At 42.2% G+C, this 12,999-nt stretch overlaps 1 pseudogene; it reads right to left on the reverse strand.

Annotated features, from left to right (window-relative positions):
* Positions 1-312: 312 nt before the first annotated feature.
* Positions 313-12,026, reverse strand: LOC119284299 (annotated as a pseudogene).
* Between the last annotated feature and the right edge of the window lie 973 nt (positions 12,027-12,999).

Here is a 12,999-nt window from a genome sequence, read left to right on the forward strand (position 1 = left end):
CTTGTGTAGTAGGGTTGTAGGCTGACTGGACTGGACTGTTGGGACTGTACCAACCCTTTAACACTTTAATATAAAGTCAGCGGGGATTTCCCCCACTGTCATCAGTTCTCAAAAAAAAGGATACAAATTAAAGTAACATAACCCAGCCAGAGATGCATACATGTACGGCACACATAGACGACCCCAAGCAATATTACAAGGAAAAGAAAGGTAATAATTCAGGCAAATATGGCTGCAAGGAAATGGCTTACTGATGCTCCGCATACTGCTCTTGATGCCTTATTCATTACATAGGGGAAGAAGCGTACTTAATCAGCTAATCAGCTTCAAGCTGATGTTCTTGAGATTTGGATGCTCCGCATACTGCTTCTGCAAATCTATCTTTATATAATCGATGTACTCACCACCCATCCGAATTTCCTTGAGGTTCATCAGAAGTTGTAGCCCCTTCATCTCCAGGTATTTATTTGTTTGTAGCAGCTCAAGCTTTGGCATTGCATCCTTTTCAAACATCAAAAAGTCGAGGTTGAATGGTTCGTAAATCTCGAGCAACACAAGGCTCGGGAAGGATGAACCTAGAAAATGCAGACCAACCATGTAAATTGCCTCGTCCCCTAGTCGTAAAACTGCGAGGTTTGGTAGATCCCCGAGGGTTTGTATGTCAACAGCTTCCTTCAATTTGCTGCGCTCTAGGTCCAACTTTGATAGACTCTGTAGGTGATGCATCCAATGCGGTACTCTGTCTAGGCGGCCGACCAACTTGAGGCTCTCCAGATGTTTTGGTGGCAACAAATCCGCATCCAAACAACCATCTATATCATCATAGCCATGCACTGTCAAAGAACGAAGTTGCTTGTGCGCGGCAATGGCAGACCACAACTTCTTCCTGTTTCCCTTGTTGATTTTAGTCACACCTAGCTTGCGCAGCTGAGTAAGTACACTGAGCTCCTTAATGACTTTTTCCTCCCCCCTTGAAACATTGACAACACCCAGTGTTTGCAAGGACGTCAATTTTCCAGTCCCTCTTGGAGCTTTAACACCATTATCACGTCCACTGTGTATATACACACAGAAAGAGCGGTGCAGCTTGAATAGATCATGCATGTTCAAACAAAGTTCTGAATGTTCTGCACTCCAAGGTGATTTGACTAGCGATCGCCAAAGGACAGCCCGCACAGAACACCTTCTTCTCTGGAAATGCAAATATGTGCAGCTACATGTCCTTCCTCCATTATACTGGAACTGACGGTTATGCCAGCCGTGATACTCGTGATAAAACATGTCATCCTCCTTTGCTGTTTTCAAAAGAACACCAGATGTATGGAGGTGTTGTAGCTTGTGAAGCTTGGTGATAGTTGTTGGCAGTTCAAATATATGTGTTCCTTTGATATCCAGTGTTTGGAGGTGGCTCAAATTTCCAATAGAATTAGGAAGGTACCAAATATAAACACAATTTCGTACAGAGAGGTATCTGAGGTGATGGAGCTGACCAATTTCATCGAGATGGTGATTTATTAGCCGTAATGTGTCCTCCAAATCGAGTACTCGGAGGAACCTCATCTTCTCAGAGATGAAATACGGTCTCCATTCTCCATACACGGTCAGCGATCTCACATGCGACAAGTCCAGCAGACTATCAAACACCTCTGAATCTCTTTTCCAATTGCTGCTAATGACAAGATGACGTATTGGACCTTGTGTACTGCTCAAACAACATCCTTCCTCAAGTGTGAAAACAAGGTTTTCCTCCTTAGCCTTCGAGATGCATATTTCACGAATGATATCATGAAGCTGACAAGAATCAACTTTTCCACTATAATGGTTTACACCTTCTCCTGGCAGAATCATACTCCTCTCTAAAAGCTCATCAAAGTAGCTGTCACCAACTTCTTCTGCTGTCATGCCATGCATCTCCTTGCAATAACCCTCTGCGATCCATCGCCTCACCAAACGTTTGCGCTTAATTATGTAGTCTTCCGGGAATATGGACATGTATAAGAAACACAACTTGAGGTGGTAGGGTAAGCCATCATAGCTCCTCATAAGGACTGTCTTTATAGTCCTAAGCTCTGGGTTGATCTCCAACTCAGCACTAATACGGCCATGCATCTTCCTCCATTCAACAGCAGTTTTAGGCTTAGTGGCTAGGAATCCACCTATAGTTGATATTGCAAGGGGAAGCCCGTCACACTTCTTTAAGATAAGTTTTGCTTGTTCCTCCATATCAAGGGCCAAATTAACCTTTCCTGCCTTGTCCTTAAACACCTAACATAGATATAATTTAATATTGTTAAATACTTGGATTAAGGAATAACTGTTGAGGAAAATAATATGTTTTTTTCAATCTCACTTCAATTTGTGGCTTCTGAAAGAAGTCCTGTGCCTAATAAGGTCAGTTTATGTTTGTTAAACTCAGTGGCGGTGCCAGGATCAAAACCATGTGATGTCAAGCTTCACTAATAAAAAAAATTAGATCATAAACAGGAATAAAAACAGCGTACTTTATTACAAACCAACATATCTATGGCAGTAGTACTTTGCGACGATGCATACATTGATATGTATGCATAATAGCATCAGTACTAATAGACTGAAATACATCGGTTTCAACATAAGTTATGAGACAATGGTACAAGAAATCATCGCCTATTCTATTGCGCAAATCAGACTTGATATATTTCATTGCGGAAAATGCTCTCTCAACTGTTGCCGTCGCCACTGGCAAGATCAATGCTAGCTTTACCAAAAGGAATACTAGAGGAAAGGTATTGTACTTCTTTGTCTCAACTAGTTTTCTGCAAAGATCACTAACCCCTTTCAAATTGGAGAGTCTTGAATCATCACGAACATTTTCACGGAAGTTATCAAGTTGGACACTAAGATCTTCAATCTTGCTTTCACTCCCAAAATCATCTGGATACAAACGAGCCATTGCTAACACTTTTTCTTTGTCAAAATTAGCAAACAAATCAGAAGGATCCAAAGAAGCCATCCCAAGAAGCAAGGCTGTGCTGCTTTCACTAAAGCGGTCATCAATCTCTACACGTAACATATCAATAACGGCGTACATCACACTTTGGTAGTAATTCTTATTTGATATGCCATCACTCTGAACCTTACGCTTTGATTTCGATCCTCGGGGAATATGCATAGCATCCATATCAGAAAGTTCAATATCTTGTTGAATGCAAAAATCAGTAACCTTTTTAATCATACCATCCCAACCTTGGTTTCTCATTTCCTGTAGCCTTCTTTTGGTTGTGTGAAGATACGACACGGCATTCACAATGTCCTGATCCTTCCTTTGCAAAGCAACGCTTAGATCATTAGTAATCCCAAGTATAACCTTCATCAAGTGCATCATGAAAACAAAGTCAAATGTTTGAATAGCGTCCAGAACACCTTTTGCTTTAATCCTATCGAGAGCTTTGCTGGCGTTTTGTGCATTATCATCAACAACTTCAATTACCGAGGGGAACATAACAATCATATTCAAGAGAGAGCTGAAATGAGAACCCCAACGAGTATCCCCAGCTCGTTTATGTCCAAGTTCTTGATTCAAACCTCTACCAGTTTCAAGTTCTCCATTCTGCAGTGCCGTCTGGACTCTTTTTGCTTGTTTCTCTCTAAGCATATCTCTATTCTTAAAAGAATTTCCCACTGTGGAGAGAAGAACACTCATCCACTCAAAAAGCCATACCACATCTTCATGGTTTTTTGCAACTGCAACTAGTGTGAGTTGAAGTTGATGAGCAAAACAATGGATGCTATGAGCAGACCTAGAATCTTCCATTACTAAAGTTTTCAAACCATTCAAATGCCCTTGCATATTACTAGCTCCATCATAGCCTTGGCCACGAATTCGAGAAGGGGTAAGGTTATGTTTTTTAAGCACTGCATAAATAGCTTGTTGGAGAGCAAGAGAAGTTGTTTCAGTAACATGAGAAAGGCCAATAACACGCTCCACTGAAAACCCCCTTTTGTCAACATATCTTATAGCAAGAGCCATTTGTTCCTTGATACATCACGAGATTCATCAACCAATATAGCAAAGTATTCATCTCCCAGATCTTCTATGATTGCTTTGACAGTTTCTATCGCACAAGCTTTCACAATATCTTTCTGGATAGTCGAAGAAACCAACTTTAAATTCTGAGGAGCATTCTTCAAAGCAACAGCAGCCACATCAGGACAACGTGCAACATACCACTCATAAAAAGTTAGAAAATTCCCCTTCCTTAAAGAAGACTCGCTTTCATCATGACCTCGAAATGGCAAACCCAAAACAAGAAGCAACCTTGCAATATCTATTGACGCAATCAGCCGAGTTTGGTACTCTATATTGGATTTCTTTGTTCCCTTGTGTAAGACAGCTCCAATGGATTGCTTCTGGTTCATTAGATCATCACATCTCTTCATGTTCTGATTATGAGTACTTGAAGGACTCCCAACATGAATATCCAATCTCTTTACATTATTCCAACTTTTCCACCCCTTTGTTGAAAATACATCTCCACCACCATGGCCTAGACTTTCATTCTGAAACAAATAGCAACAAAGACAAAATGACGCATTTTCCTTTGTACTATACTCCAACCAAGACTTGTGATCCTTGAACCACTCTTCATTAAAACGACGTTGAACTCCACTGAAATCTGTTTGAAGGAAAGCATGTCCTGTTGGTTGGAACGGGCCTCTCAGGAGGTATGCTCTTCGCACATCATCACGTACTGGAAAATTGGTATGCGATTTGCAGGATCCGGCGGAAGATTAGATGTATCAACTTCCTCTTTTTCTTTAGCTGGGCGCGGCCTTGCATTGCTATTAATTAACACACGTTCCAAAGCGGCTCGAGCATCAATAGGAGTCTGTTCTTCCTCATTCACAGGTGATTGCTGCTGTGTGGTATTTGCAACATTTGAGTTGGACTGCCACTTCTTCACAAATTTATCCATTTATCAAGAGAATCACCTGACAAAATAAATCTATTGCTAAGAAAAGGGAAATATGCAATTCTTATTCTTAATAAAAATAATCTCCTACATCCTAAATCTTAATATTGCTAGTGAGAGAAAAACTGGAAAATAATGAACTGTATTGATGTTTTTGCACATAGAACAAACAAGTAGAACTGTAGAAGTAGAGAAAGTGGAGGGCCTTGCCTTGCGTAGTTGTGTTGGATCAGATACAGAGTGCAGCTCGATGGATTCAGAGTTTCAGACAAGTTTGTGTGCAGCCGCAGGTGCGCCGCTCGCGGCTCGCCGGATGGCCCAACGTGGTCGTTCCTCACGTCTCACGTCCAGAGTCCAGCCAAAGATCACCGACGCCGGGAGTCCGAAGTCTGAAGGCGATGCGCTGCGGCGGCCGTCCATGGTCATTGGAGAGGCATGCGTGAAGGAGCCAACGAGATCACGTAATTTGGGGATCGATCAACTAGTGCGATCAGTGAACATCAGTTAAGGGATTCTGGATTCTTCTTGCGATATGGCCCAGTAGTGGCCCAACTAATTGTTACACAAGCAGAAAAATAAGAGAATAGATGGGCCTGTGTAGTTAAACATTGCTCGTTGCCTGGTTCAACTACGTGATATGCAGACCTGGGGGTCGATGTCGTAGGAAAAACCTGTGTAGTCAAGCGACTACACAGTTATAGGCTGGCTTCGCCACCGGTTAAACTGTTCTATTATGTGCATTTCTTTCAGCCTATTGCCTGTCCTTCTTTATCAATACATATAAATGCTGATAAAAGCACGTGTGTATTTGCTTATTGATTAAAATATAAGCAGGTAGCCAACCACTCTTAATAAGAGTACACCATGATGCAAAATTATGGAATGTAAGTCTAGTGACATAGGCGATTTTACCGTCCGGTCACCCCGGGCACGTGCCAGGCTAGATTTCTGCGTGTACGTTACCTCTGGTGAGCTTGCAAAGCAGCCAAAGTCACTCAAGAATGACAATGAAAAACGACTCCTTTTAGAAAAAAAATAACTCAGCCAACTAGAACGCACTCTGGACACATAAGCCTTATTCCTTAGCTACCACTAGCCAGCATGCGCATTTTGTTTGCTCTTTGGGCCGTAGCGGGCCATTGCCTGGCTGAAGATGAGGTAGAGGAGTCGTAAAAAACGGAGAAGCCTGGAGGGTGGAGGCAAGTTGATCGCTGGCTGTTCGCGTGCTCAGGACCACGAGCGCGAGACGGCCAGTGCATGCGCCGTAGCTTGGACGAGAGAGTGAAAACCAAATTTTGTTGGCAATTGGTGAAAACTACGTCTCAAATGTTTTAACATTTCTGAAAAAAATACGGTGTCACATGTCTCGTAAATATGTAAATTTTCAAACACAAAATTCAATTTCCTCCAGGAGGTACGAACAAATTCAGCATTATTATTAGTAATTTCACATTATCACATTTTTTTACTTTTTCGTTACTGGATTTAGTAATACACATTTTTGTCCAAACATGTTTTTTTTTGTAAAACAAAGTGGATTATTTTAGTTTGCGGAGTGCCCAGGCTCTGACAATTTGCTGCTCCACCACTGTCTAGTATTCTCAATCTTATGTCTTAATGCAGAAGACAAAATAATGACTAGACACCTTAAAACAACTCCTAATAACATTGTCTGACGGCAATCTCATGCAAAAGAATACCGTAAAAAAGCTCATGCAAACAGAAAGAAAAGACATCGGACTTAGTGAAAGTACCTTCTTTTTGAAGAGATCAAGTGCAGCAGCATCTTTCAGACCTTCAAGATGATACATGTTGGTGTCTTTTCCTGAACAATGTTCAGCAATATTTTTTTCCCTTGTGGTGACTATGACCCTTCCAGCATTTTCAAGCAACTTTTGACCAAATCCCATTCTGCGTTCATTGATAGATCATCAAGAACAATGAGGCACTTTTCATCTAGAAGGCGATTTAATACTTTGACCAGCTCTTGAAGTCCCATTGATGCTATGTCCTTCTTTTCTTTTCCGGTTGCTGTTGCTCCAGCAGGATCTAGTAGTTGCAATGCTAAACTTCTGATGAGTACTGTAGGGTTGAATGGGCGCAATGCAGTGACCCAAGCATGCTTCCAGCCACCAAGTTGTTGGCTTCGGTAGGCGCTTCGAACGAGAGTGGTCTTCCCAAGACCTCCCATTCCCCAAACTGAGATCACCTTAGTTTCTTGATTGTTTTCTGGTTCACCAACCAAACTGATAACATAATTTTGGTCTGCTTCCCGCCCAGTCAACACTTCATCAACCACTGTCTTTGTGATGCTGCGATCAAGATTCCTTCCGGGAGGTGAGTTATTAACTGTATCGCCAGCGGCACTCTTTGGTTGTTGCTCCTCTATTTCTGTTGTGGACATTGCTGGGTTGTTTTCAGTAGTGATAACTTTTTCCGTCTTCGATCCGGTCTCTGCAACACCTGATGCAGGCATAACCTACAGATAAAGCATATGTATTAGTGTTGACCTTAGCATCTACCCTCATATTTATCATCACCTGCTCTAAACAATTCTCTTATCTTTTAGATTCTACTAACCACCTTTTTAGAAAATCAGGGATGGGCTCCCCGACTACATTTCATTGCAACGAAACCAAACAAGTCTCAGCTACTAAGCACCTTTGGATATGTCTAATTTATGAGGATCATTAAGCTGCTATGCAAGAAAAGATTTTCACAAAGGATGAACTGACAAGAAGAGTGCATACTGGTCACATGATGAAGTATTACCTCCTGGTGGAACATATAAAGTGCTTGATCTGATGACAGCTGCTTAAGCTCTGTTACTTGGAGCGGTTGGTCCGGGCCAGTGGCGAAGCCAGCCTATAACTGTGTAGTCGCTTGACTACACAGGTTTTTCCTACGACATCGACCCCCAGGTCTGCATATCACGTAGTTGAACCAGGCAACGAGCAATGTTTAACTACACAGGCCCGTCTATTCTCTTATTTTTCTGCTTGTGTAACAATTAGTTGGGCCACTACTGGGCCATATCGCAAGAAGAATCCAGAATCCCTTAACTGATGTTAACTGATCGCACTAGTTGATCGATCCCCAAATTACGTGATCTCGTTGGCTCCTTCACGCATGCCTCTCCAATGACCATGGACGGCCGCCGCAGCGCATCGCCTTCAGACTTCGGACTCCCGGCGTCAGTGATCTTTGGCTGGACTCTGGACGTGAGACGTGAGGAACGACCACGTTGGGCCATCCGGCGAGCCGCGAGCAGCGCACCTGCGGCTGCACACAAACTCGTCTGAAACTCTGAATCCATCGATCTGCACTCTGTATCTGATCCAACACAACTACGCAAGGCAAGGCCCTCCACTTTCTCTACTTCTACAGTTCTACTTGTTTGTTCTATGTGCAAAAACATCAATACAGTTCATTATTTTCCAGTTTTTCTCTCACTAGCAATATTAAGATTTAGGATGTAGGAGATTATTTTTATTAAGAATAAGAATTGCATATTTCCCTTTTCTTAGCAATAGATTTATTTTGTCAGGTGATTCTCTTGATAAATGGATAAATTTGTGAAGAAGTGGCAGTCCAACTCAAATGTTGCAAATACCACACAGCAGCAATCACCTGTGAATGAGGAAGAACAGACTCCTATTGATGCTCGAGCCGCTTTGGAACGTGTGTTAATTAATAGCAATGCAAGGCCGCGCCCAGCTAAAGAAAAAGAGGAAGTTGATACATCTAATCTTCCGCCGGATCCTGCAAATCGCATACCAATTTTCCAGTACGTGATGATGTGCGAAGAGCATACCTCCTGAGAGGCCCGTTCCAACCAACAGGACATGCTTTCCTTCAAACAGATTTCAGTGGAGTTCAACGTCGTTTTAATGAAGAGTGGTTCAAGGATCACAAGTCTTGGTTGGAGTATAGTACAAAGGAAAATGCGGCATTTTGTCTTTGTTGCTATTTGTTTCAGAATGAAAGTCTAGGCCATGGTGGTGGAGATGTATTTTCAACAAAGGGGTGGAAAAGTTGGAATAATGTAAAGAGATTGGATATTCATGTTGGGGGTCCTTCAAGTACTCATAATCAGAACATGAAGAGATGTGATGATCTAATGAACCAGAAGCAATCCATTGGAGCTGTCTTACACAAGGGAACAAAGAAATCCAATATAGAGTACCAAACTCGGCTGATTGCGTCAATAGATATTGCAAGGTTGCTTCTTGTTTTGGGTTTGCCATTTCGAGGTCATGATGAAAGCGAGTCTTCTTTAAGGAAGGGGAATTTTCTAACTTTTTATGAGTGGTATGTTGCACGTTGTCCTGATGTGGCTGCTGTTGCTTTGAAGAATGCTCCTCAGAATTTAAAGTTGGTTTCTTCGACTATCCAGAAAGATATTGTGAAAGCTTGTGCGATAGAAACTGTCAAAGCAATCATAGAAGATCTGGGAGATGAATACTTTGCTATATTGGTTGATGAATCTCGTGATGTATCAAGGAACAAATGGCTCTTGCTATAAGATATGTTGACAAAAGGGGGTTTTCAGTGGAGCGTGTTATTGGCCTTTCTCATGTTACTGAAACAACTTCTCTTGCTCTCCAACAAGCTATTTATGCAGTGCTTAAAAAACATAACCTTACCCCTTCTCGAATTCGTGGCCAAGGCTATGATGGAGCTAGTAATATGCAAGGGCATTTGAATGGTTTGAAAACTTTAGTAATGGAAGATTCTAGGTCTGCTCATAGCATCCATTGTTTTGCTCATCAACTTCAACTCACACTAGTTGCAGTTGCAAAAAACCATGAAGATGTGGTATGGCTTTTTGAGTGGATGAGTGTTCTTCTCTCCACAGTGGGAAATTCTTTTAAGAATAGAGATATGCTTAGAGAGAAACAAGCAAAAAGAGTCCAGACGGCACTGCAGAATGGAGAACTTGAAACTGGTAGAGGTTTGAATCAAGAACTTGGACATAAACGAGCTGGGGATACTCGTTGGGGTTCTCATTTCAGCTCTCTCTTGAATATGATTGTTATGTTCCCCTCGGTAATTGAAGTTGTTGATGATAATGCACAAAACGCCAGCAAAGCTCTCGATAGGATTAAAGCAAAAGGTGTTCTGGACGCTATTCAAACATTTGACTTTGTTTTCATGATGCACTTGATGAAGGTTATACTTGGGATTACTAATGATCTAAGCGTTGCTTTGCAAAGGAAGGATCAGGACATTGTGAATGCCGTGTCGTATCTTCACACAACCAAAAGAAGGCTACAGGAAATGAGAAACCAAGGTTGGGATGGTATGATTAAAAAGGTTACTGATTTTTGCATTCAACAAGATATTGAACTTTCTGATATGGATGCTATGCATATTCCCCGAGGATCGAAATCAAAGCGTAAGGTTCAGAGTGATGGCATATCAAATAAGAATTACTACCAAAGTGTGATGTACGCCGTTATTGATATGTTACGTGTAGAGATTGATGACCGCTTTAGTGAAAGCAGCACAGCCTTGCTTCTTGGGATGGCTTCTTTGGATCCTTCTGATTCGTTTGCTAATTTTGACAAAGAAAAAGTGTTAGCAATGGCTCGTTTGTATCCAGATGATTTTGGGAGTGAAAGCAAGATTGAAGATCTTAGTGTCCAACTTGATAACTTCCGTGAAAATGTTCGTGATGATTCAAGACTCTCCAATTTGAAAGGGGTTAGTGATCTTTGCAGAAAACTAGTTGAGACAAAGAAGTACAATACCTTTCCTCTAGTATTCCTTTTGGTAAAGCTAGCATTGATCTTGCCAGTGGCGACGGCAACAGTTGAGAGAGCATTTTCCGCAATGAAATATATCAAGTCTGATTTGCGCAATAGAATAGGCGATGATTTCTTGTACCATTGTCTCATAACTTATGTTGAAACCGATGTATTTCAGTCTATTAGTACTGATGCTATTATGCATACATATCAATGTATGCATCGTCGCAAAGTACTACTGCCATAGATATGTTGGTTTGTAATAAAGTATGCTGTTTTTATTCCTGTTTATGATCTAATTTTTTTTATTAGTGAAGCTTGACATCACATGGTTTTGATCCTGGCACCGCCACTGGTCCGGGCACAAACTTGCAATTTCTGCTAGCTGTGTTGAGACTATAACTCTGCTACCTCTCTTGTTTCTCGGGAAGAAACTTATCACAACAAGGTATCTGTTGTCAGTAACATGTGCATTAAACTCACGAATCAAATCACTTTGTCCCATATTCTCCATCTTTGTCAGGACGTTGCCCCCTACAGTTGTCCCTTCTTGTGCCTTTTCAATTTCCTTTGAAGAATTTTCATAGAACTGCCTTACAAGGCTGTGAAGGAAATCTTTTGGGTCGAAAGGATGCACCAGCCTAACCCAAGCACGGCATCCAAACTCGTCAAACACTTGTTTGCTATCATAGACCTTCCTGATCTCGTTTGCCTTGCCAAGATCACCGCCAGTTCCCCATACCGCAATCACGCCAAGCTTCTCCTCTCCGCTGGTGACTAGCTGACCGAGACCCACCTTGGGTTTCCCCTCCTCGACGGCGGCAAGCCTTGCTTCATCGATGCCAAACATCTCCGCGCTAGCAAGGCTGGCCTGCTCTTCTGCAGCAGCAGCAGCAGCAGGCTTGGAGCTGGACGAACCTTCCTTGATGAGGCGGTACCGCAGGTTTCTACTGCTGACGTCCTCAACCTTTGCCCTTAGCTCCTTCACTTCAATGGCGATGTGGTGTCGATCACACAGATCACGGGGGATGCACCCCCAGATCGGCTTCTTCTCCACGTGGAGGCCAAAATCCATGAGGCTGTCCTCCACTTTGTAGGCCAGGTCACGAACCTGCTGCACCCAGGTAATGAGTAGCTTGTGTTGGCCTTGCTCCTCATCGGCCGTCATCAGGAATGACTGCATCATCTGCAGTTGATCCGTGATAAAGGTCACATCACGCTCGACGCCGAGTTGCAAGGCGATCTCCTCTACGGCCTTGGATTGGGCATAGCCCAGTGCTCCATTCAGCACGGCCTTGCCCACGCTCACCGCCGTTGCTTCCATTGTGTTGCTATCCTCTCTTGACTATGGATGGATTGTGAAATGTTTTCCCAAAGCGAAATCTTTGACGCTGCCAAGAGGCTTCGCCTTCCTAATTTTCTTTAGCTTTACCTTTGTGAAATTTAAATTTACCAAGCAAAGAATCTGATGATGACGGATGGAGTGCGCAGAGAGCAAAGAAAGAATTCGCAGCTTTGTAAAAAAAAAAAGCAGCAAAGCAAATGCAAGGAATAATACATGTGTATTATTCTAGTATTATTCTATAGTACTCTAATACTCCCTCCGTCCGGAAATACTTGTCATCAAAATAAATAAAAGGGGACGTATCTAGATGTATTTTAGTTCTAGATACACTCTTTTTTGTTTATTTTGATGACAAGTTTTTCCGGACGGAGGGAGTACATGTTTATGCATGCGTGTGCATGCATGCGTGGACCAGAGCTGGTCCTCGTTAATTCAGTTCTTAGTAGTTTACGGATGTTTATGCCCTCATTCTTTCAGGTCCCCATGGGAAGTGCTAAAAATATTAACTATATGTTTTATATATCCAGATTTTACTTGCAAAGTTATGAACAAAATACCAAAAAAAAGTCCAGCCAAAGGTGTTGAAAATATTAGAGTACTATAGATCCAGATATTAGAGTACATTAGGACTGGGAAAATGCTTAAGACAATGCATGATAGTACAATTTTAAAAAAATGCATGCCACTGTAGAAAAAAAAAGGCAAACTTTATATATATCCTGCGCTCACATTTAAGACAAATTGATGATTTTTTTGCTTAGATACTACACACTACCAGAATAACTGGCGATGCCGACGGCCAAACCTATGCCGACGGCCCCCGTCGGCATAGATTGGCCTATCCAGAAAGCCAAGCCCAGGCCGTCGGCATAGAAAAGCCGTCGGCGTATATCAATCTATGCCGACGGCCCCCGTCGGCAAAGCTCACCCGTCGGCGTCGCTAGAAATATGC

The sequence above is a fragment of the Triticum dicoccoides genome, chromosome 4A, assembly GCF_002162155.2.
Source record: "Triticum dicoccoides isolate Atlit2015 ecotype Zavitan chromosome 4A, WEW_v2.0, whole genome shotgun sequence".
In the NCBI taxonomy this organism is placed as follows: domain Eukaryota; kingdom Viridiplantae; phylum Streptophyta; class Magnoliopsida; order Poales; family Poaceae; genus Triticum; species Triticum dicoccoides.